At 38.8% G+C, this 23,321-nt stretch overlaps 1 pseudogene; it reads left to right on the top strand.

Moving 5' to 3' along the window:
• The first annotated feature begins 16,778 nt into the window (after positions 1-16,778).
• On the top strand, positions 16,779-16,877 carry LOC130037150 (uncharacterized; annotated as a pseudogene).
• The last annotated feature ends 6,444 nt before the right edge of the window (positions 16,878-23,321 follow it).

Consider the following 23,321-nt stretch of genomic DNA (forward strand, 5'->3'; position numbering starts at 1 on the left):
TAAAAACTATGAATATTGTTGGGAATAAGTGAAATGATGCAGCTAGGGGTGCTGAACAGAGGGCCCGAGGACATGGTGACTTATTTTGAATCTCCCAGGAGCTTATCTTCAGGCTTCATGCTGCAACTGTTCTCTTGGCTTTGTCACTGTTCAGAGTCATCATTGAATGACTCTGAGGGCGTTGATCACTCATCTGGTAGGTTTATTACCCAGTGTAAGTGTTCGCATCCCCCAGCCAACATTTATGGATAGACCAACCAAACATTTTAGTGATGTGTCTCAAATTTGGTTATCTTCCAAAGGTGACCATGAGGCGTAAACACAGCCTCTATGGAAGAATTTAAACTTTTCTACTGGTCATATTAGACTCATCTGCCTACCTCAGCCTATTCCAAATTTATTTTTTTAACCAAAAACCGCAGACTGTGCCATTTCTCCCATTTTTTTTGGAGGACAACAGGGATGGGGCATACTTAACTGTGCTCTGGCCTTACTCCTGGCTCAGTGCTAAAGTTTCACATCGGGTGGGTCTCTGGGGCCCATAAAAGATTGCAAGAAATGAACTGATTCCTTCTTACTTGCAAAGCAAATGCCCTGTCAGCTATATTCTTCCTCTGACCCTACCCCAATCTTCCTCAGGTCCATGCAATTTCTCGCCTCTTATGGGCTTTATAACCCTGGACAAAGTTTGTATTTCTTGGAGTCTTGCCTATTCCCCCTTTTTCCTCTCTCTAACTTCCCATTCTTTCCCATCAAATCCTTCAATCCCCAGCCACTCCCAAATCAACCATAGTGGACTGCATCTCAAAATTCTGAACTTTTATTAAGAACCAATTAACTATGTTACATCTATTTAATTTGAAAAATATATTAGAATAAATAAAAGGTGTATGGCATTTCAGTGTTTGCCTAGGGCAACCATCTGGTACATAAATTGGAACCTACCATTCCAGCTCTCTAATTACGTAGCCATAGTAGAGGGAGATGTTCATCGCTTTTTCCCTCTCAATAAAGAACTGCACTTTCCCCCAACGAGGTGTGCTTGGCAGCATTCTCACGCTCCTGCTGAACCTTCCTTTTCATAGCCTCAGGCTCTGTTCTCTGCTCTTTGGTGATGGGCTTTGACATGACTTGCTCGGGAACATTGGGCTTTCTCCATGGAATCTGTTGGAAACGGAAATCTTGGAGGAGAAAGTGACTCTGACGTTTGGGTGGCGACTGCCGCTTGTTCACAGAGACAGGAGGAGCCTCCCACTGGAGAAATGTGCCAGCTGCTGTCTTGTAGGGAGCAGGTATTGAAGCTGCAGGGTGACGAATAGGCTGGCTACTGGGTTTATGCAAACCAGGTCGAGATGGTTTGGTTGAAATGGACTGAGCAGGTTTGGCAGAACCAGACAAATATGCAGTGGTTGAACGGGAAGAATTGGCAGCAGTTGACTGAGCTGCATTGGTAGATCCAGCTTGGCAGGGTCAGCTGCAGCAGGATGATGTGAGGCCACAGATTGTCGCCTCTGAGGAACAGGTCGAGCTTGCAGTGTCTCCATGTTAAGAAAAGGCAAAGGTACCAATTTGACCTATCCAAGGAGGGGGCAGCTCAGACTGGGTTGGAGATGAGCGTTTTTCAGCACTGCTATTTGGTTTCTGAGCTTTGGCCTGCGTTTTCTCAAGGACTTTTCCATCCTGTGCAGCACCTAGCCATGGCTTGACAGCTGTGGGTGGCTTGATATCTGTAGGCTTCTTTGAGCTACTCAGGACCTGTGAGGAAGAGATTCCAGGTTTTGGATCACTCTTCTTCCCAGAGCATGAAAAACTTTGACAGAATCCAGAAGGTGTATGCCTAGGTAGCGGCGGGGCTTTTTAACAGCATCTTGGCAAGCATTGGGTTGACTTTTCTTGTGTTTCATCTTGCCAATGGTGGGCTTTTCTTCTACCTTGACCTTGTTCCCTGGATGCTTACACTCGTTAGATTTCTTAGATTTTTCTCCGGTGTTTTTTATCTTCTCTTGCCCACGGCTCTTTGTCTTGCTGATCCTGCTGGATGCAGCTTTGTGAGGTTTGCTGTTAGTTATGGCAATGGTCACAGGACACCTATCACTGACTGCAGCATTATGAACAATCCCCGCTCCCCCTAGCAAGCAATCTCGGACTTTTGGCTGGATTTTGGCCTTGGGTTCTCCCTCAAGAGGCTCAGAAGCCTCCTTTTTGTTCTTCCGTTTTGCATGGGAGGTCCCCTTGGTGCCACTTGAATTTTCTTGCACCTGCTTCAGAGTGATGGTGTCACTGGTGTTCATTACCTGCAGGTCTTTGCATTGATCTACGTCGACTGGGATCTGGTAGGTCTCCAGAGCTTTTGAAAGCCCATGGTTCATCTGATCAAAATTTATACCTTTTTGTTCCTGAGTTGGAGTAGGGGTCAGCGCCAGGTTACTTTGGGCTGGAGATATTATGGGAACTTTCCCAATCTCAGGTGGTGGATTACTCAAAGGTCTTTGAATCCTGCTACTGCAAATGTGGGCAATTCGGAAATTTGTGTGAAACCAAATGTCTGACCTGAAGGTTGCGATGGCAGGGAAGTCTCCATCCCCAGGAAATTCATCACTAAAAAGGAACCAAGGAAGAATTCAGTCCCTGCAAAATGAGATATTCCCTCCACAAACCTAGTGCTGCAACATCTGTGCACCTACCAGCCATAGGGAAAGCATTGTTACTGAGTATTCTACGGATAATGGACAAGGCCCTGTGCTAGAAGATTGGAGGTAACTGTTATAGTTGTTACTGTTGGTCCTGTGATGCTGTTGATTTTTGGTTTTCTTTGTATTTGAAAGAGTTTCTGTGTAAACTAACTTAAAAAATAAGAGACGTGGACAGAGGGATAGTACATTTGGTAAGGCACTGGCCCTACGCACAGCTGACCTCCGTTTGATCTTTTGTATCACGGATGATCTCCTAAGCATCTTCAGCAGTGATCCCTAGCACAGACCCAGGACTAATCCCTGAGCACTTCGGACTGTGACACAGATTCAACCTCCTCCAAACAAAAGCTTTTTTTAAAAGAAAACTTACAGTCTTTTAAACTAATAAATGCCATACAGAGCTTAGCATTGTAATGTATTTTACTCTCAATTTATTCACTTTCATAGAAAAATAAAAGGACGTTAATATCATAGAATAAGAGTATGAATGAAGCACTCCTTCAGCATGATATTTGTGCTGAAGTACAGATTCTAGGTTTCATGATTTGAGACAGAATCTCTAAACCACAAGTGTATTCAGAACCTTGCTGCTCATTAATGGAAGGAAAAGTTAAAGTGGTACCATTACAATAAGAGTTCTGAAACTTCTTACGAAAATAACAAAATACTAGTTTAAGACTTGTATTTAACTTTTAGTGTGGTAATTCTGGAGGACTGCTGAACTAGAAGAGTGAAAAATGTGGCATTCCATGCCACAGATGCTGGGTGGGATGGGGGGTATGGGTGGTGGCAGGAATACTAGTATCCGTGGTGGTGGAGAATGGGCACTGGTGGAGGGATAGGTTCTCCATCATTGTATAAATGAAAGGCAAGCACAATAATCTGTAAGTCTACAACTCTGCCTCATGATGTTTAACTAATAAAAATTAAAAAATAAATGAAATAACTTGGGAAAAAATGTGGCATTCTTTTGTGTGCTCCTGAAGTTCATTATAAGAAAAGTAGTTTTCCAATATACTATCATACCTTCCAATGTGCATTCGGAGCTCTTATGTTGAGTGTGAAAATAATATGCTATAAAATGGGTGAGGGGAGTAAACATGAACTGAGTTTAGTTAACTTCATTTCATAAACTTAAAAATCTCAGTGTATTTAAATACCACCTGTCTATGGACAGTTTTCCTCTTCTTTGACCCCAATTTTTGAGTTTTCTTTCCCTTCTCTCAGTTTATCTCACCTTGATAACTCGATTCTGTGATGGGTTGAGCAGACACAGAGAAGTGGATTCCAGAGGAGGAGTCTGGTGGTTGGTTATTTGGGGGCAGGACCTCCTTCAGCACAATAACCATTTCTCTAGATGAGTTCCTGTAAGCTTGGGGGGCAGAGCCATTTTGTCCTGTGTATGAAATGGAGTCATAGGACTGCAGGCCGAAAGGAGAGTTCCCAGACCTCCTTGATGATTGTAATACACCTGGCTTCGGTCCTGGTAAGGAAGTGACAGACTTTGACTCTGATATGGATACCGAGACGGTGTTCTCTCAACAAGACTGGCAGAAAGTGATGGGTACACAGACAACGTGTTGTAGGTATCTAGGGTTCTCTCATAGCAAGCTGCCTTAGACATGGAAGAGACAGCGGTGTCTTGGTCAAGGACAGTCACAGAAAAGTCTCCCATGGAAACTTCCTGCAATATCCCATTCCAAAACACTCGGGTAGGAAGCAGCTGAGGTGGATATATGACTCTGGTTTAAACACTCCAGATAGCATTGTTGTGCTGAAATGTTGGTAAAGTTAGACACTACCCATCAGTGGTTGGAAAGAGGTGCCAGAGGCTGAGGGCAGGAGCCAAGCAGAACTACCAGCTGGAGCAGATTCTCTGGAGTAGTTGCAGGCACTTCCTGTTAGGGAAGCTGCATAGTTCACCATGGGAAGGGAATGCTGCCGAGTATGTGAAGTTCCAAATACAGATGGATTTTGAAATTTTTCTGTAAGGAACAATAAGGTGATGAAAGAAATCTGTGAGACTAATAATCTCCTTCAACGCTGAGAGGAACAATATAAACTTAAAATTTAAGCCATTGAGATGCTTCTAGTACCAACAGTCAAGTGAGTTTCCAAAATTCCAACAATATGGGGTGATTCAAAGTCTGGAACATTTTGGCACTTTGTGTATTTGGTATCGTGCTCCCAAATGAACACAGAACTGTAGAGCCACCAGGTGATCTTTTCTGTATCTGGATTTCTTGGTTACAGATCGTTTTTCCTTACCCTAGCAATGCCTGTAGCTTGCTCTCCTATTGATTCATATGTTATTTCCTATAAGGGAAGCTTTTCCAAACTAGGAAGTCTAAGAGAATGGGTAACATTCTTTGGACAAGAAGAAACCTGAGGGCCAGAAATGACAAAGAGACTTCATGTTTTCCAAATAATTTTTATTGGTCATGTTATGGAGTATAATTTGGACCAATAACTTACAGTGTTCTTGGGCTCTTTCTGGCTCTGCACTCTGAGTGACCCCTTGTAACATTCAGAAGAGTGTATGCAGTGACAGAGGTCCAACCTGATTGGCTGTGTACAAGGCAAGTGCCTTATCTCCTCCAGTACTCTCTCTCTGTCCCTTATGAATTTCCAAGTTATGGAACCTAAGCATGTGGACTTTTTTCCAGGACTCTGCATGATCACTACAATGCAGAAATGGTTAGGAAGATACCTTACATTAATATAGGCATTTGGGGTCTTTACAACTATTACCATTGTAATCATCAGGTTTCCATTTGACTTGTGCAATGAATATGTGCTAGTACGGTTCACTTATGACTTAATCATGTTGATGCATTGAAAGTTACCCTGATTTTTGATCCACTTCAAAAATGACTACTTGAGTTTTTCCCATGAAATGTTTTTGGAGGGAAAAATTTCTTTAAATTCTGTGTCTTAAGTTGTTTATAAATAACTCTAAGAATAATAATGCATACACAAATATAATTTTTCCACTTCATGTGTTTTCATAGGAGGAAGTATAAAGAAAGGTAAAGGCCCTCCCGTTGATCATCGATTTGCTCGAGCGGGCCCAGTAACGTCTCCATTGGAGACTTTGTTGTTACTGTGTCTGGCATATCGAATACTCTTGGTAGCTTGCCAGGCTCTCCGAGAGGGGCGGAGGAATCGAACTCGGGTCGGCCATGTTGGCTGCGTGCAAGGCGAAAACATCATGAAAAATATGTATCACAGAACTGAAAAAGAAGTATATAGATATCAGTGAAATCTGGGCTATGTAGCAAGCTGTATAGTACAGTAAGTTATTGAGAGCAGACCCAAGAGTAAACCCTTAATAACTGTGGATGTGGTCCCAAACAAAACCAAATAAAACAGTCCAATAAGTTTATTAAAAAATTGTTCCACATCGATTCCTCCGCCCCTGTCGGAGAGCCCGGCAAGCTACCGAGAGTATTCGATATGCCAAACACAGTAACAACAAAGTCTCCAATGGAGACGTTACTGGGACCGCTCGAGCAAATCGATGATCTACGGGAGGGCCTTTTACTTATACAATATGAATAGTGTATTCTGTTTTAGAAAAAACTGCTAGCCAAGAAATGGAATAGAAGGTGATTTTTGAGAGCACACTTTACCAGTCCATTAAACAGAAAAGATTTACCAGTAACTACATAAAAAAAGAAAATAGGAATAAACTTGATTGTATTTCATAGGTAAGCAATGTTTTAAATGAGTAAAATAGAGAAACTTCGTAATTACAAAAAATTATTCTCATCAATACCTCTGAATATTAAACAGCAAACAACACGTGTTAAACCTAGCATATGATTTCAGTTTATCACACAAATAGAAAAGACCATATAAAATGATCACAAAATATTGAAAATTGCTTTCAAAACCTAGTGTTGAATTATCTTTATTAACCTGGAAAACGTTCTTCTCAATGTTAATAAATGAGCACCAAAATTCCATTAAATATTCTTAATGTGGAACAATCAAAATGAAGAAATATGACAAAAATGTGTAATTCGACATGTGTGACTTGATTTTCCTCTTTCCTCTTAGGATCTAAAAACGGAAGTTGACTATTATCAAAATACTCTCATGTTAGGAAGAAAAAAAATCACATGAAATAATATTTGTAAAGATGACAAGCAGCTTTAACCTGGAACCTACTTACAACACAAATGAATCAAATCTCCTGAATCAAGATAGAAGATACCATTTTTTTTAAATTTCAACAGGCAACGCGTACATGTACTTAAAAACTAGAACGTCATTAAAACATTGAAGATTCTATTTCTTCCACCCACCTAGATAGCCACTATTAGCTATTAATGGGATGCATCATTTCTGAAGCATGTTCATATTCCAAATTGTCATGTACCAAGTACTGTGTTCTAAAAGGTAATAAGGAAAAAAGTCACCAAGGATGGCTTTCTGATATACTGGTTTTCCTACTGGTACCCTACTCAAGGAATTGTATACTTTCTAGTCCTGGCATTTATTGAAGTAAATTGCTTTGACTTGCTCTCAGTGTATTTACCTCAGCATATTTAACATATATTCTTTCTTTTTTGACTTTAAATCCTTGGTTTTCTTCAACATTCAATCCAGATGGTTTCCCCTTCCTTGATAATTGCCATCCATATTCTTTCTTTCTTACCTATTTTATTCTCCCTCATATAGTCTTGGTTTCGATTGGTCAATGTTTGATGAAAGTGATTCCAAACTTTCTTACCTTAGAGGGCTTGCCTCCCTACCGCTCAGCACTCCACACCTTCCCCATGCCCCAAATTTTCTTATAACCTGGTTTAAATAGAAAACTCAAAGATAAATGATTATTACTGTGTAATAGCACTATATTTAAACTACTGAAGTATAAATACAAGAGGAGAGACCATTACAGAGAAACCATGCGGGTATATATTAACAGGTTTCCACAGCATCTACATTTTCTGTTTCTGTAAAAATACTGTCTTTGATTTACTTTTGTCAATTGATATTTTATAAAATACACGATTAAAAGAAAAAAACACAGAGAATCAACATATATAAATATATATATGTTTGTATTTGAGCTCGTAAATACGTCTAAAATATAAAGTAATCAATGAGGAAAAACAGTTTGTATGTGAGAGAAAGAAAGCCAATGTCTAAAATCACACAGGAAATATCAAAGTCAAGCTAAAATGAGACTTATAAAATTCTACTTGAACACTTTCTGTCATTACTACGTGCTGGTTTTACTAGACTTCTTTTAAGTTTAGTGATGATAAATCTAATTAAAAGCTTTGAAAAGTATTATACCTTACCTGACATGGTCAGAGAAGAGGAAATACCGATGAAAGGTAGACGAGAAGAGGAGACGGTAGGAGAGTAAATCTGAATACTGGAGCGGCTAAAGACCGCAAGTGTCCAATACAGATGACTGGTCAATGTTGATTGGTCATTTGTCACTGGTCACTTTCCAGTATGATTCAAATTTGTTTACAAACAACCGTATGGGAACCCCAACATTCGACCAATTGGTGGTTGGTTTGGTGGGAGAATGATGTCATAAAATAGGCAGTTAAAGTTAGAGCCTAGCCAATCAGGAGGTCAGATTCCCAGGAAGAATACCGGATTGGATAGAGAGAGGGGTAGAATGAAGCAGGCTAGGGAGATGGAATCCTGCAAGACAGTTATAACAGTTTCAAATTCCTCAGACTATTGTGTTAGAAAACTACTCCCATTATACTCAAGAGCTTACATATTTCATTAACAAATCAGGAAAATTACTAAATAATCATTTTATTGCACAGTTAAAGAAACAACATTCGGTATTACTAGTATATTTTATATAACGTTTACAGCACAGCGCGTACAGCATTTGCCTTGCAGAAGGCCAACCCTGATTCCGATTCCTCTCCCGGCAAGCTACCCAGAATATCTCGCCCTCATAGAAAAACCCTGGCAAGCTACCCATGACGTATTCGATAGGCCAAAACCAGTAACAACTAGTCTCACAATGTGTTGTAAGATGTTACTGGTGCCTGCTTGAGCAAATGGATGAACCACGGGAGGATAGTGCTACAGTGCTATGATTGAAAAAAATGGTGGTTTCTTTCAATATGACAACACTTACTATGATAAGTTGTAGATGAATTGAGATGTGTTAAAATATAAAAATAATGAGAAGAAATTTTAAATGCACAGGTATCTCTATTTTACAAAACAAACAGTTGTTCTCAGTTTAAAACTGTAGAAGATAAAGAAAAACATATGCTCATTTCTGTGAAAATCTTACAATCTGAAAGAAAAGATAAAAAGTAAATTAAGTGATCAAAAAACAAGGAAAACATACAACTAATGTCAATTAATATAATAGGTAAAAGATGAATGTTTTTAATAAATTAGTGCTGTGAAATAAATCAGTATTTAGCTATTAAACTTGTATAGAAAAAATAAGCATAAATTATGATCATATAATCTATATTCAAAGAAGTGTAAATAACTTGTAAACACAAGAGCAATTTTCAAGCTCAGTAGTAGACAAAGAGCACAAATTAAAATGACAAATTAAAATGTGTCCCAAATTACAAACATTTAAAAATCAGGTAACATCTTTTCCTAGCAAAGATGCTAAAAATAGACCTTTTCAAGTTATTTTACTGATAATTAAATCTGTATAATAGTATGGCAATATATACTTAGTTTTAAGCAGTTTAATATTCTTTAAGTAAATTAGCTTTTGTGTGCGTATATGGAAATTCAGGTATCAAACCCATAACCTCACAAATGTGAGGCAAATATTTTACCACTGAGATATGTTTTCAACCATAGTCAGTGATTTTGGTTTTTTTTCTATAGTGTGAGGGATAGAACCCAAAATTTCATATTTGCAAGCCAAGTGCTTTAGCCCTGAGCTACATACCCAGTCATAAGTAAGTTAGCTTTTTTTTTCTTTTTGGGTCACACCTCGCGATGCACAGGGATTACTCCTGGCTCTGCACTCAGGAATTACCCCTTGCGGTGCTCAGGGAAACATATGGTATGCTGGGAATTGAACCCAGGTCGGCCGCTTGCAAGGTAAACATCCTACCAGCTGTGCTATGGCTCGAGCCCTAGTAAGTTAGCTTTTAATATCAGATCTTAAGTTAACAATCAGAAAAGTAGACAAATAGATATAAATGTTCACAACAATATCATCTTAACAGTAAAACATTACAATTATAAAAAACTCAATAAAATGTTATATTAACTGAAATTTATTTTTTAAAGATTATACTTGTATATATACTAATATAAATACATAATTGAAAGACTCCAAAGAAATGTACCTTCATTTTACTTGTATGTTTATTGTGGTTCTTTTCTCTTTTTAATATAGTTATCCCATGAACAATAAAAATTTGGACTTCTGTATGATTTTTTTGTCAAAAATTATATTTTGAAACTTTTTTGGAGATTGGTAAAGGAAAAGGCCCTCCCGTTGATCATCGATTTGCTCGAGCAGGCCCAGTAACGTCTAAAGCCCTCTTTACTATTGTTAGATCTTTCTCTGGTTTTATTTTTACTTTATGTTCTAATCTTAATGCTACCACCATCTACTCAGTCAACCTAGCTAAACCCTAAGGTCTCTTCCACTTTCTCCTGCACAAGTTTCTGCTTTCTGACAAAAGGGAGGACCTCAGAATGCTGACATCAATCTAATACCCAGGGCCGCAGGAGATAGTGTAGTGCTTATGGAACTTGCCTCACATGCACTCAATTTGACTCCCAGCACCACCTGATTGCCAGAGTATCAAAGGCTGTATAGCCTCGGAGGACCCCAAGCACCATGGCCACGTTTTCTGAGAATTGTCTGTGGAGCCCTCACACCTCCTGAGCATTGCTATAGAGACTCTCCCAGCAACCGAAAAATATGTAATGCCCCAGAAACATGTACTTGTCTTAAATAGGGACCCTCACTTGAGGTGAGGTTCACAAGGAAATATTGTATGAAAACATAAATCAAAGAAGCAGGGGAGAAAGGATATATCATGTGAGAAGAGATCATATATTTGGTGAAATGTGTTAAGATTCAGATGCCCTAGTCTTCCCACCAGGGATATTACTTCAAAAATGCCCCCATTATACTGGAAGGGTGCTAGAACATTATATGACTGAAACTCAATTATGAGCATCTTTGTAACTGTGTATCTCTTGGTGATTCTAATTTTTAAAGTAATTTTTAAATGCACCCATCAAAATTACCTTTTTACCACTAAATGGGAAAGATACTTTCTAATACTTATCCTGACCAAAAGCTCAACAGAGTGTGACACTTGCCAGGAAATGTCCTCCCTTGCATTTTTCTCATGATACTTATTAGTACTTCACTCTTCTGTTTCTTCCCTCTTCTCATGCCAAATCTTTCCGTCTCCCTTGCAAGCTCCTCAAACATTATGTATCTATTCAACACTGATGCTCTTTGCCACTTGCTCCTCTTGATTTCTTGTCCATGAACTGATTCTAAAACATAGCATAGCTGCAATTACAATATTCATGCCAAAGACAGTCATTGATGTATCTTTGGGTTTAGCATTCTTCAAGCTATTGGCACACAGGGGAGTAACATTATTTTCCTACAGAGAACACAAAAATAGTTATGCTGGGTTTTAATGTTCTATCAGTAGTCTGAGTTACAAATTAAGGATATATATTTGTAATGTTGTTTTGAATATCTGTGAGATAGACCATTACAAATCTATTCATAATTTGCTTCCAGTCATATAACGATCCAATATCCATCCCTCCACTAGTGTACATTTCCCACCAATGTTCCTGGTTCCCTAAAGCCATCCCCCAACACCCTACCCCCAACGCCAGCCTGTCTCTATGGCAGGATCTTTGATTCTTTCTCTCTGTCTCCTTTTTATTTTGTGCATCATGGGTCTCGTACATGTACTAAGAGGTCATCATGTTTGCTCAAGGAATTTAGTATTTTTTACAGGAAGCTACGGCTGGAGTAGCTTTGAGGTATGGAAATGACTGCTGAGGCTTCCATAAGTACAGGGCAGTGGGGATGGGATGCCCATTGTGACCCAGAGAAAGCCTGGAGATTTCAGTCACAAAACCCGCATATCCGAATTTTCAGCTGTTATATTTCAGTGAGAGCCATCCTGAGAAGTTGGAAACCAGATGAGGGCATGGTGGCGATTTTCGATTGTGGGAGCAAGTGGCTGCACTGGGTTCTGGTTGGGTGGGCACCCAACTAACCTGCCTCCCTCGATTTACCCTAGTGTGTTCATCCTTTTGCAGGTCCAAGATTAACTGTGGCTTTTGATCTCTTTCAAGATTTGTTTATGGGTCTCTGAAACGAGACCAATCCATTAGCTTGTATAGCTGAGCCAGGGGTGGTTTGTGAACATGGCTCCCACATATCTTTAGGGAGTTTAATTTCTCGGGAAACTTAGTCCTGAGGTGTTGGGATCCAGCCAGCGGCACAGTGGCAATTTGAGGTTATCAGGAAGCATGAAGACACCATCAGACTGTTGATGCACTCACCTGAGAGTCTAGGTGGACTTCCTGGAGGCATTGCACCACCAGACTAACAAAGATTCATTGAATTAATAAGCGAATAATCAACATTTTTAAAATGTGTCACTTTATTGCATTTTAGAAGGGTAACTTCTAACAAGGAAATAATATTCAGGGTATAATCAAGATATAGGATTTATTCTTAATATGTTTAATAAAAGCTACACATTTTGGAAATTTATACAAAGAAATTTTTATAGTATCTGTCTTCATAATTTACTTGTAAATTACTAAGATATCACTGTATATTCCACTGTTCTTAGCACAGAAATTTACAGACAGAAAGTGCTACGTAAAAGTTCATTTTGGCACTTCTGTTCAAGGTGGTACTGGAAGTACTTGCAATAGAAATAAGGTAAGAAAAAGATATTAAGGGTTTTTATGTATGAAAGGTAGCAATAAACTCTCACTATTCACAGCAGATATCATACTCTATTTAAAGAATACTAGAACCTCTACCAAAAAAGCTTCTAGAAACAATAGACTTTCATAGTAAAATTGCAGATTATAAAACCAATACCCAAAAGTGTATGGCTTTTTTATATGCAACTTATGAGAAAGAAGAAAGTGACATGAAAAAGCAATTCCATTCACAATCGTGCCTCAGAAAAATCAAGAACCTTGGAATCTGCTTAACTAAGGAGGTAAAGGACCTACACAACAGGAAATAACAAAGGACACTAGGTAATGGAAACATATCTCCTGCTTATGGAATGGGTGAATTAATATTGTCAAAATGGCAATACTCCCCAAAGCATTGTACGAATTCAATGTGATCCCTATAAAGATACCCATGACATTCTTCAAAGAACTTGATCAAGCACTCCTGAAATTCGAATGGAACAACAAACACCCACTAATAGCTAAAGCAATTCTTGGGGAAAAAACGATGGATGCATCACCTTCCCCAACCTCAAACTCTACTATGAAGTGATAATAATGAGAACAGCATGGTACTGGAACAAAGGCAGAGCCGCAGACCATTGGAAATGGATTGAATATACTGACACACAACCACAAATATATAATCATCTAATCTTTGATAAGGGAGCAAGAAATGTGAAGTGGAGCAAGACAGTCCTCTTTAACAAACGGTGCAAAAAAAACTGGACAGCTACATGCAAAAAAAAAAAAAAAATGACTCAGACCTCTACCTAACACCATGCACAAAAGTCAGATAAAAATGGGTCAAAGACCTCAAAATCAGACCAGAATCCCTCAGGTACATTGAAGACAAGGGCAAATCCCTCCACAACATTGAAGTTAAAGGTATCTTCAAAGATAACACTCCACTTGCAAAGCAACTGGAAACAGAGATAAACAAAGGGGACTATCTTAAATTAAGTAGCTTCTGTACTTCAAAAGAAACAGTGACCAGAAGCACAGACTCTGCCATGCGGGCAAGATACTCACAGAAGCCTACCAAGTTCCCTGAGAGTGAGAACTGGACAATAAGAGTTGTTATCTTATCAACAATATCCAATCTCTGGATCTTGGCCATTGATGGGATTACATGGCTCCAGGGGCTGTTCCTGGTTGTAACACTTAGCTACTAGAAGATGGGGGATCTGGATGGAGGGGGCCCAGTCTTGATCTGAGCAGCCTTGGAGATCACATCCCCCTGTCCCGCACACCTGGGTTCTGTTGAAGTACACGGGGCTTAGGTTTATCCAATTGCACCCATCACAGTGCTCCCGAGTCACTTCCATTACTTTGTCTGTCTGTAACCACTTCTATGCTCTCTGCCCCAACCAATTTGTAAGGTCTCATCCTTCTTAGACACTGAAGCTGTACTGTAAGTTATTGCCTTCCTCCTCTCCTTATGTCTTTTGAGCAGTTTACCTTAATGCAATGTCCTTTTGTATAGATACAGGAAGACAATTAATTCATATGCTTTGTAACTTAGGAATTGATTGGCTTTGAATATTATTCACTCCTGGGCTTCTGTCTTCTCAACTTAAGCCTCAGTTGCCCTCACTTCCTAGCACCCCAAGGGCAGGGTCCCGACGTGGGCCTGGATGTTACCAGGGCAAGCCGGTAAGTTATGTGCTAACCTGGCATCGCGATGGGCCAGGCCAAGGTGCCACGATTCTTAACTATAAGTTAAGAGGTTGATCATAGGCAAATGATGTCATGATCCAAAAGTAACGACAACACTAGGGCCCTGCTGCTAGGAATAGGAAAGATATCTTGCCTGAGCACTGCAGTCTGAGATCGAGATGACCCTAGGAGAGCAAATCTACAAGCTCAAAGTATTTCTTACTGTGTCCATACAAAATGATTAATATTATATATGCTTATATGTTGGTTGGACAAGGAGAGGAGAAAGACCTCCTATAAGCTGTTTTCCTGTGTGTCCTGACTAGCTTGGATGAAACTGCTTTCTCCCCTTCAAACTGCCTTTGTTGGGGCGCAGATCGTGATCTCCCTTTAACGACAAAGAGACTCCAGAGACTGCAAACATCAAGCAAGGTTTATTGTAAGACTGGCTAGCCAGGGTCAAGCCGCCTACACAGACACGCAGGTCAGTTAGGTGAGGCAAGACCCCGAACTTCTTCAAAGGGGATCTTATATAGGCCTTCACTGGCCGTTACAGCAAAGCCTGCGCATTTCATAGCCAATAGATTTGTAACAACATATGCTTTCTTAACCAATCCAATTAAGGGTAAATCACTTCTTAGCCTATAGTTTAAAGATCAGCATTTTGGGTTGGTGCCTAGGAACTGACAGGTTTTTAAGGCAGTCCTGGGTCTTGCAACATGGGTCTTGTGAGAGATATCCGGTTATCTGGTCTGACCCCCACCCTTCGAGTACCTGTATCTGAATTCCTTGCTCAGGGGTAGAAAAACCAGTTATTTTGCAGTGCAGGCTCCTATAAAGCAGATCTGAAAAAGCTTATCTAGACCTGTTTCTTGAAAAACAAGTTATTTTGCAATGCAGGTTCCTATTAAGCTAAGCTAAAATAATTCTGGTGGTAGTCCATTTTGGGCCTGTCCCTTACACCTTCAGTAAATGATTTCAGTATACTGAGACAGTTTTCCTTTTCTTTCAGAAACCTAGCTGGTCTTAGATCTGCAGATATCAGGTGCTAGCCAGGACTGATCTTTGGGATGTAGATTCCCAGCTCTACCCAGGCTGGTCTTTGGGATGCAAATCAAGGTGGTTGCAGCTTGTGAAAGTGATTGTGGAAGGTTTCAGTTTGGCTTTGTATCTTCTTTCCTGAGGCCAGTATTACTACTGGCCTGCTGATGTAAGGAAACAATGTGGATGTAAAGAAACAATATATGGTTTGCTGCCTCAATGTTCTTTCTGTAACTCCTTTTGATGACATCACTGTAATGCCCCTTTTAGAGGTTCTATGATCTATATAAGGGGATCTTCCTGGATCTCAGTGCCAGCACGTGCTTGAGGATTCCTGAGGCCTCTATGACATACATCTCTTCCGTGTAATAACCTGCTGCTCCACGACCAACCAGCCTGACCCCCGTTTCCTTCCATCTCCTGACCATCGCCATCGACCTCCATGGAGTGGGGAAACGGCCTGACCGCCAGCCTTTTATTTTTTGTGTGTTTACACAGGTTCTGCTTCCACTTCCTTCATGCATGAGTCTCCTTCAAGATTGGGCAGAGTGGTCTTAAGCGTACCTATGGCTGGTTGCAGAGGTCTTCAGCTGTCGGGGTTCTACTCAGGGCAGTGAGGGAAATTCACCCCTCCCCGTCCAAGGGGCCCCGGTAAGGAAAGCCAGGTGCGGGGTCAGGAGCCTGTCGTTTTAGACATATTTGGAATTAATTTTAGATCGAAAAGTACTTATGTGCTTAGTAATAAATTACTATACACTTTTCAATCACCTCAGAGACCCCACTCTGCTTAGAGAACTAGATTTTTAAATACAGGGCTGTTTTGCCTGTGTGTCATGACTGAGAATCACTCTCAGTAGATATGAAACTCACTATACACAAAGATGCACACAGGCTACTTTGAGTCATCTGTGTTGTTAATGTGTGTTGGCCATTAAACTTCACTGAGACCCCTTAATCTGTCCTTTACAGGAGCCTCATGAGTCTCACCTTCCATTCAAGTTGTACTTGTAATAAGGTGGAATGAAATCATCAATATTCTCCTCACCTCTTCCTTCAGGAGAAAAATCCTACTTACATTCAAGGTGGTCAAATTGCAGACAACACCATCCACCTTTTCCTGGAGATGTACACGGGACTGAGGTGACAACAGCAAAAGGCTCTAGTTTAATGGTTTTAATGAAGGTTTCAGGGAAGGGCATTAAAGAAGACTCATATACCATCTTCCAAAAGAATTATTTTGTAAAACTGATGCCTTGGGTATGGTAAAAGATAATATGGTAAAAACCATATTTTTCTTTCTAGGACATTAAAGTTCTAAATCTAACTATTCAAGCTGCTTTGAAATACATTCCTTGATTTGGAATCACTGTCTGCCATAGGAGTGAGTAAGGACAGCACTCAAAGTAATAAGAAGAGAAAAATATGGAAAAATTAACTCATACTATGTTTTGTAACATATATACTAAAATTGAAATGATACAGAGATTAGCATGGTCCTTGCACAGAGATGACATGCAAACTTGTAAAGTGATCCATATTTTTGTTTCAAGAAGAATTAACAGGGCGACTTTAAGCTAAGAAAATCCACACAAGTACAAAAATTCTACATAAAGATAGCACAAATCCCCATTACAACAATCTCCTCAATGTCAGTGGACTAAATGTGTGCCAATTCAAAGGCACAGAAAGGGAAGATGAATTAGAAAACTGATCCCAACATTCTGCTGCCTGAAGAAACACTTCTGAACAATCTAAGCAACCATGGGCTCAAAGTCAAATGCTGGAAAACAATTCTTCAAGAAAGAAAAGAACACCTCCACAAAGCTGGAGTGGACGTACTAGTATCAGGCCATATGGACTTCAGGCTATAGGTTATAAGAGACAGTGAAGGTCATTTCTTCATGATCATGGGATCTGTACATCAGAAAGAACTCACCCTCCTCACTGTAGGTGCTCCTAATGACAGAGCAGCAAAATACTTAAAAATAACTTCTAATAGACTTATAGAAAAACATTGATAGCAACACAATACTAGTAGGAGATTTCAACACTTCTTTGTCACTTCTCGATAGATCAAACAGACTGAAGCTCAGCAAGGAAATATTTTCTTTAAGGGAAGTAATGAACAACCGATGGCTTAGGGAAGAAATCAAAGAGGAAATAAAAATTTCCATAAACAAATGAGAATGAGGACACGAGCTACCAGAACTTGTGGGACACAGCAAAAGCAGTGTTAAGAGGAAAGAGAATAGCTCTACCAGAATTCATCAGGAAGAAAGAAAGGGCCTCCATGAATAAATTAGAGCTCAAGATTTGGGAAAATGACCAATAAAAGTAGTCCAAACTAGGCTGGAAGAAGGAAATAATAAAACTTGTACCAGAAATCAATGAGCTAGAATCCCAAAATACAATCCAAAAGACCAATAAGAGCAAAAGCTGGTTCTTTGAGAAAATACATAAGATCAATAAACTATGAGAAGCTTCTCAAAGAAACAAAGAGAAAGAACTCTAATAAGTCAAATCAGAAATGCAAAGGGGCATATCCTAATAGAAACTACAGAAATCCATAGGATCATCAGAGATTATATTGAGAATCTTTACAGCAGGAAATGAGAGAATCTTATATAAATTGATAAATTTTTGGATTCCAATTACCTCCCAAGGCTGAACCAAGAAGATTTGGAATACTTGAACCTATCACTTCCAAGGAAATTGAAATGATGATGAAAAGTATCCCCCCAAACAGAATCCCTGGCCCAGATGAATGGATTCAATAGTGAAATATTTCAAACCTTTAAAGAGGAAATACTGCCAACATTTTTCAAGATTTTCCAGGAAATTGAAGAATCATAAATACTCCCAAATAGTTTCTATGAGGCAAAGATCACCCTAATACTCAAATCAGACAGAGACACCACAAAAAAAGAAAATTACAAACTTATTTCCTTGATGAATACAGATACACAAATTCTCAAGAAAATACCAGCAAAGAGAATCCAGAAACTCAACAAAAGATCACACACTATGACCAAGTAGGTTTATTTTGGGGATGCAAGGATGGCTTAACATTCTCTAGTCAATCAACAGAATACACCATCTCAATAAAATAAAGATAAAAGTCATATAATCATATCAATATATGTAGATAAATCATTTGATGAGATCCAGCACCCATTCATGATGAAAAACTCTCAACAAAATGGGAGTTGAAAGTACTTTCCTCAATATAGTCAAAGCAAATTATCACAAACCCACAATAAGCATTATTCTCAATGGGGAAAAACTGAAGGCTTGGAGCAGAAATCAATGAACTAGAATTCCAAAATACAATCAGGCACAAAACAAGTTACCCACTCTCACCACTCCTATTCAACATAGTACTTGAAGTATTTGCCATATGATTTCGGTAAAAAAAAAGATATCAAGGACATCCAGATAAAAAAGGAAGAACTCAAGCTTTTACTATTTGGAGATGACATGATACTATACTTAGAAAATCCCAAAGAATCTACAAAAAAGCTCCTGGGAACAATAGAATTGTTTAGTAAAGTAGCATATTACAAAATCAATATCTGGTACGCCATGGCTTTCCTATATATTAATAATGAAAGAGAAAAAAGAGATAGAGAAAAACAATCCCATTCACAATAATACCTCAGAAAATCGAGTACATTAGAATCAACTAAAAATGTTAAGGATCTATACCAAAAAAAAAACCTACAAAGCTCTACTTTACGAAATAAGAGAGTATATGAGGAAATGGAATCACATCCCATGCTCATGCATTGAGAGGTTTAACACTGTCAAAATGGCAATACACCCCAAAGCTCTATAAAGATTTAATGCACATTCTATAAGGATACCCATAACATTTTTCAAATAAATAGATTAAACACTCTTGAAAGTCATACACAACAATAAACTCCCATGAAGAGCTAAAGCAATCTTTGGTAAAAAGAAGAAGGGAACACCTTCCCCAACTTCAAACCCAACTACAAAGTTGTAGTAATCAAAATACCATGATATTCAGATAAAGACAGGCCTCAGATCAATGGAATATAGTTAAATATCCTGACGCTGGCCCTCAGATTATTATTACCTAATCTTTCATAAAGGCTCAAATACATCACAGGTAGCTTGCCAGGTTCTGCCGTGAGGGCTAGATACTCTCTAAGCCTGCCGGGCTCTCCAAGAGGGGCGGAGAAATCGAACTCGCATCGGACATGTTGGCTGCGTCCAAGGCAAACGACCTACTCGCTGTGCTATAGCTCCAGCCTATTAGATGTATTCGATATACCAAACACAGTAACAACAAGTCTCATGATAGAGACGTTACTGGGCCCGATCAAGCAAATTGCAGCCAACATGGCTGACCCAAGTTCGATTCCTCTGCCCCTCTCGGAGAACCTGGCAAGCTACTGAGAGTATCTCAACCGCATGGCACAGTCTGGCAAGCTCCCCATGATGTATTCCATATGCCAAATACAGTAACAACAAAGTCTCCAATGGAGACGTTACTGGGCCCGCTCGAGCAAATCGACGAACAATGGGAGGACCTTTACTTTTACCTTACCTTCATAAAGGCTCAAGAAATATGAAGTTGAGCTAGGAACTCTCTTCAGCAACTGGTGCTGGGAAAACTGGACAGCAACATGCAAAAAAAAATGAACTCAAACCTCTTTATAGTGCCAGGCACAAAGTCAGATCAAATGTATTAAAGACCTCAATATCATACCTGAATTCTTAAGATATATGGAGAAAAATGTGGGAAGATCCCTGCATGACATTAAAGCTAAGGGAAACTTCTAGAATGAAACACCAATGACCAAGGAAGGGGAAGTGAAGATAAACAAATGAGACTACATTAAACTAAGAAGTTTCTGTAACTCAGAAAAAATGGTGACCATGATAAAAAGAGAGCCCACATAATGGGGAAAAATTATTTATGCAATACCCATACAATTAACCTCAAAATTCTGACTGCTGTATCATTAAGAACGCTAAATAGTTCCTGTGAATTTTATTCTTTTTCACATATATTTACTCTAAAATATTTTAGATTTCCTTTTAAACGACAGGTAAAAAGGTAAATTTATGAGTTTTTTTAAAAATTAAAAATACCCCTATACATAGCCAGGTGCGACCCAAAAAACAAAAAAGCAAGCAAGCAAGCAAGAAAGAAAGAAAGAAATTAAAAATTAAAAAATAATGCTGTTTGCAATGCTAAGGATCAATCCCAGATCATCATACAATGGAAGGCAAATGCTCTTTCACTGAGTTATATCCCTGTTCTTTAACATTTAATAAGTTCTTAATTGATGTCTCATTGCATTTTCTTTTTTAAAAAATGCTTTTCTAAATATTCCTGGTCGCCAATGTACCTCCTACATTTTGACCCTCGCTTCTCTTCTATATTTGACCTCTAAGACTCTGTTGTCACCTTATCCTTCCTATAGCCATGTTTTCCTTGGAAAAAGTTTCCAAGATCATGTCTGGCTTGCTTTAACTTGGCATAAAATGGAAACCTTATTTTCTGTATGCTCTCATGCTAGAGGTGATGATGTTTTCGACCCAGGTGAACTCTTTTCTGGGGAACTTTCTGGCTGTTTCTATTTGACTTCAAAATATCTAAAGGTAATTCATCATCTTTTTTTTTTTTTTTGCGTTTTTGGGTCACACCTGCCGATGCACAGGGGTTACTCCTGGTTCTGCACTCAGGAATTACACCTCACGGTGCTTGGGGGGACCATACAGGATGCTGGGAATCTAACCTGGGTAGGCCGTGTGCAAGGCAAATGCTCTACCTGCTGTACTATAGATCAAGCTCCGCCCCCCGCATCCCCATAATTCATCATCTTGAGTGTCTCAGATTTTTACCTTCGATTTAGAAACTTCATCTTTACATTGACACAGTAAATTGAAACCACAAAACCATTGAATGGCATGTTATAATGGTAGCAGCCATGAGCAAACATTGATAACCTATAAGTTGGCATGAACGAATTCTGTCTCAGAGGCTTCACTTCTGAGGATACCTGTCACTACCTCCTTTCTGTTACGTATCCCAGGATCAGAATCTACATCAGGCCATCAGTAGAAATTGTTCACCCGAAAGCTAGCCTTCCACTGGGATCAGAATCCATGATCCATCTAACTTGTAATTTTTCATTCATGATTTGTTGACCTTGTTTCAGTTGGAGGCATCTAGAGCATACACTCTGCTTTCCCGTTGTTTCCACAGAAAATCCAAATACCTAAGAATGTTATCATTTCTGACGCCACTGTGAAAGATATTTTTGGAATCCCACCGTAAGATACTATCATTAATGTTATAATATTACTGTTCTCAATAGTCCGGATCTCCCCAAAGAACTCTCTACCCTCCTCACTCCAAGTGCAGACTCCAGTTTATCATGCTCCTGAACATACTTCTAATAGTTTCACTCAGGTTATCCCCTAAAGTGCACAAGTTAATTTCATACCACTCCAAGTTCTTATTCCTAAACTACCAGAGTGGGATTGGTCCTCAAGCTTATGTTCTCCCTTGAAGAAATACCGTGCTTCCTTTCTCTATGTCTCTCTTTGCTTCCTTTGTTAAACGAGTATTCTCTCTTGAACATATATTCCATTCCACCCTACACCGGTTTAACAAGTTTCTAAGTGTTTTTCAGTAAAATCTATTTTGCTTCACTAAACTAAAAATTTTAAACCACCAGAGCATTGTTTAAACCAATATTTCTATCCTTTAAACCAAAAATTTTGAAAATGAAAGGGAGTAAATCAATGGAATACTACTCAGCTGTATGAAGTGAAATCTTATTATCTGTATAAAATTGGATCACATGAGGATATTATATTTAGTGACATAAACCAGGCAGAGAAAGATAGGCATCATACAAGTTCATGCATATGTGGTTTATGGAGAAAACAAATTAAAAGGATAAAATGAGACAGACAAACGACTAAAACATTATTTATATTCTATGATTTATAATTCAATTAATAATGGTTTCTCATACACATAATTCCAACATGACACTCCTAATTCTCTCAAAAAATAAACCCTCCCTCTCCCCCAAACCCCCAGAATCCCTCCTTCCCAATCCCCTGACTCAATTGTGTGGATCAGTTCTCCCCTTACATTGGCCTTGAACCTTTGTTTCTACCTTGCTGTGTGTCTTTACATCCCACATATGAGAAAAATCTCTCTGTATCTGTTCCTTTCCTTAAGGCTAACTTTACATGCATGATATCCTCTAGTTTCATCCAATGTTGAAAATTGCATAGTTTTGATCTTTTCAAAGCAATAAAAACAAACTTTAGAACCATGAGACTATTTAATTACCAGATGGAAAGGTGTAATCAAAGTGGAAAAACTGAACAATGGTGAATGACAGAGTAGGCCTTTCAGTAGTGAGTGTAATATGATACATGAACGTTGATTCTGCATAGTCCTAAAATTTATGAAATTCTAGTAATTCTATAATGTAATTTTAAATAATCAAAACAGTATTTAAATAACTTACATTTATCTATGATTTTGTCATATATTTTGTGTCAAACTATCAGAAATAAAAATAATGTGAGATAGAGATATTGTGTATCACTATACTTTTAAACAAGAGAAGTGCTGAAAATTTCTGTGTCTTGATGAACTGTCATATAAATTGACTACTTGGGTTTTTCCCAAGAAATGTTTTTGGAAGGAAAACTTTATTGAAACTCTGTGACTTAAGTTGTTTTTCTAAAATGTAGTTACTAATAACTCTAAGAATAATAATGCATACATGAATATAATTTTTACATTTCATATGGTTTACATAGGAGGAAGTATAAAGAAAACATAATGAAAAATATGTATCACAGAACTGAAAAAGAAGTGTATAGATATCAATGAAATCTGGGATCTGTAGCAAGCAGCATAGTACAGTAATTTATTGAGAGCAGACCCAAGAGTAAGCCCTGAATAACAGTGGATGTGGTTTC

This window comes from Sorex fumeus, unplaced genomic scaffold (assembly GCF_029834395.1).
Source record: "Sorex fumeus unplaced genomic scaffold, SorFum_2.1 ptg000070l, whole genome shotgun sequence".
Lineage (NCBI taxonomy): Eukaryota > Metazoa > Chordata > Mammalia > Eulipotyphla > Soricidae > Sorex > Sorex fumeus.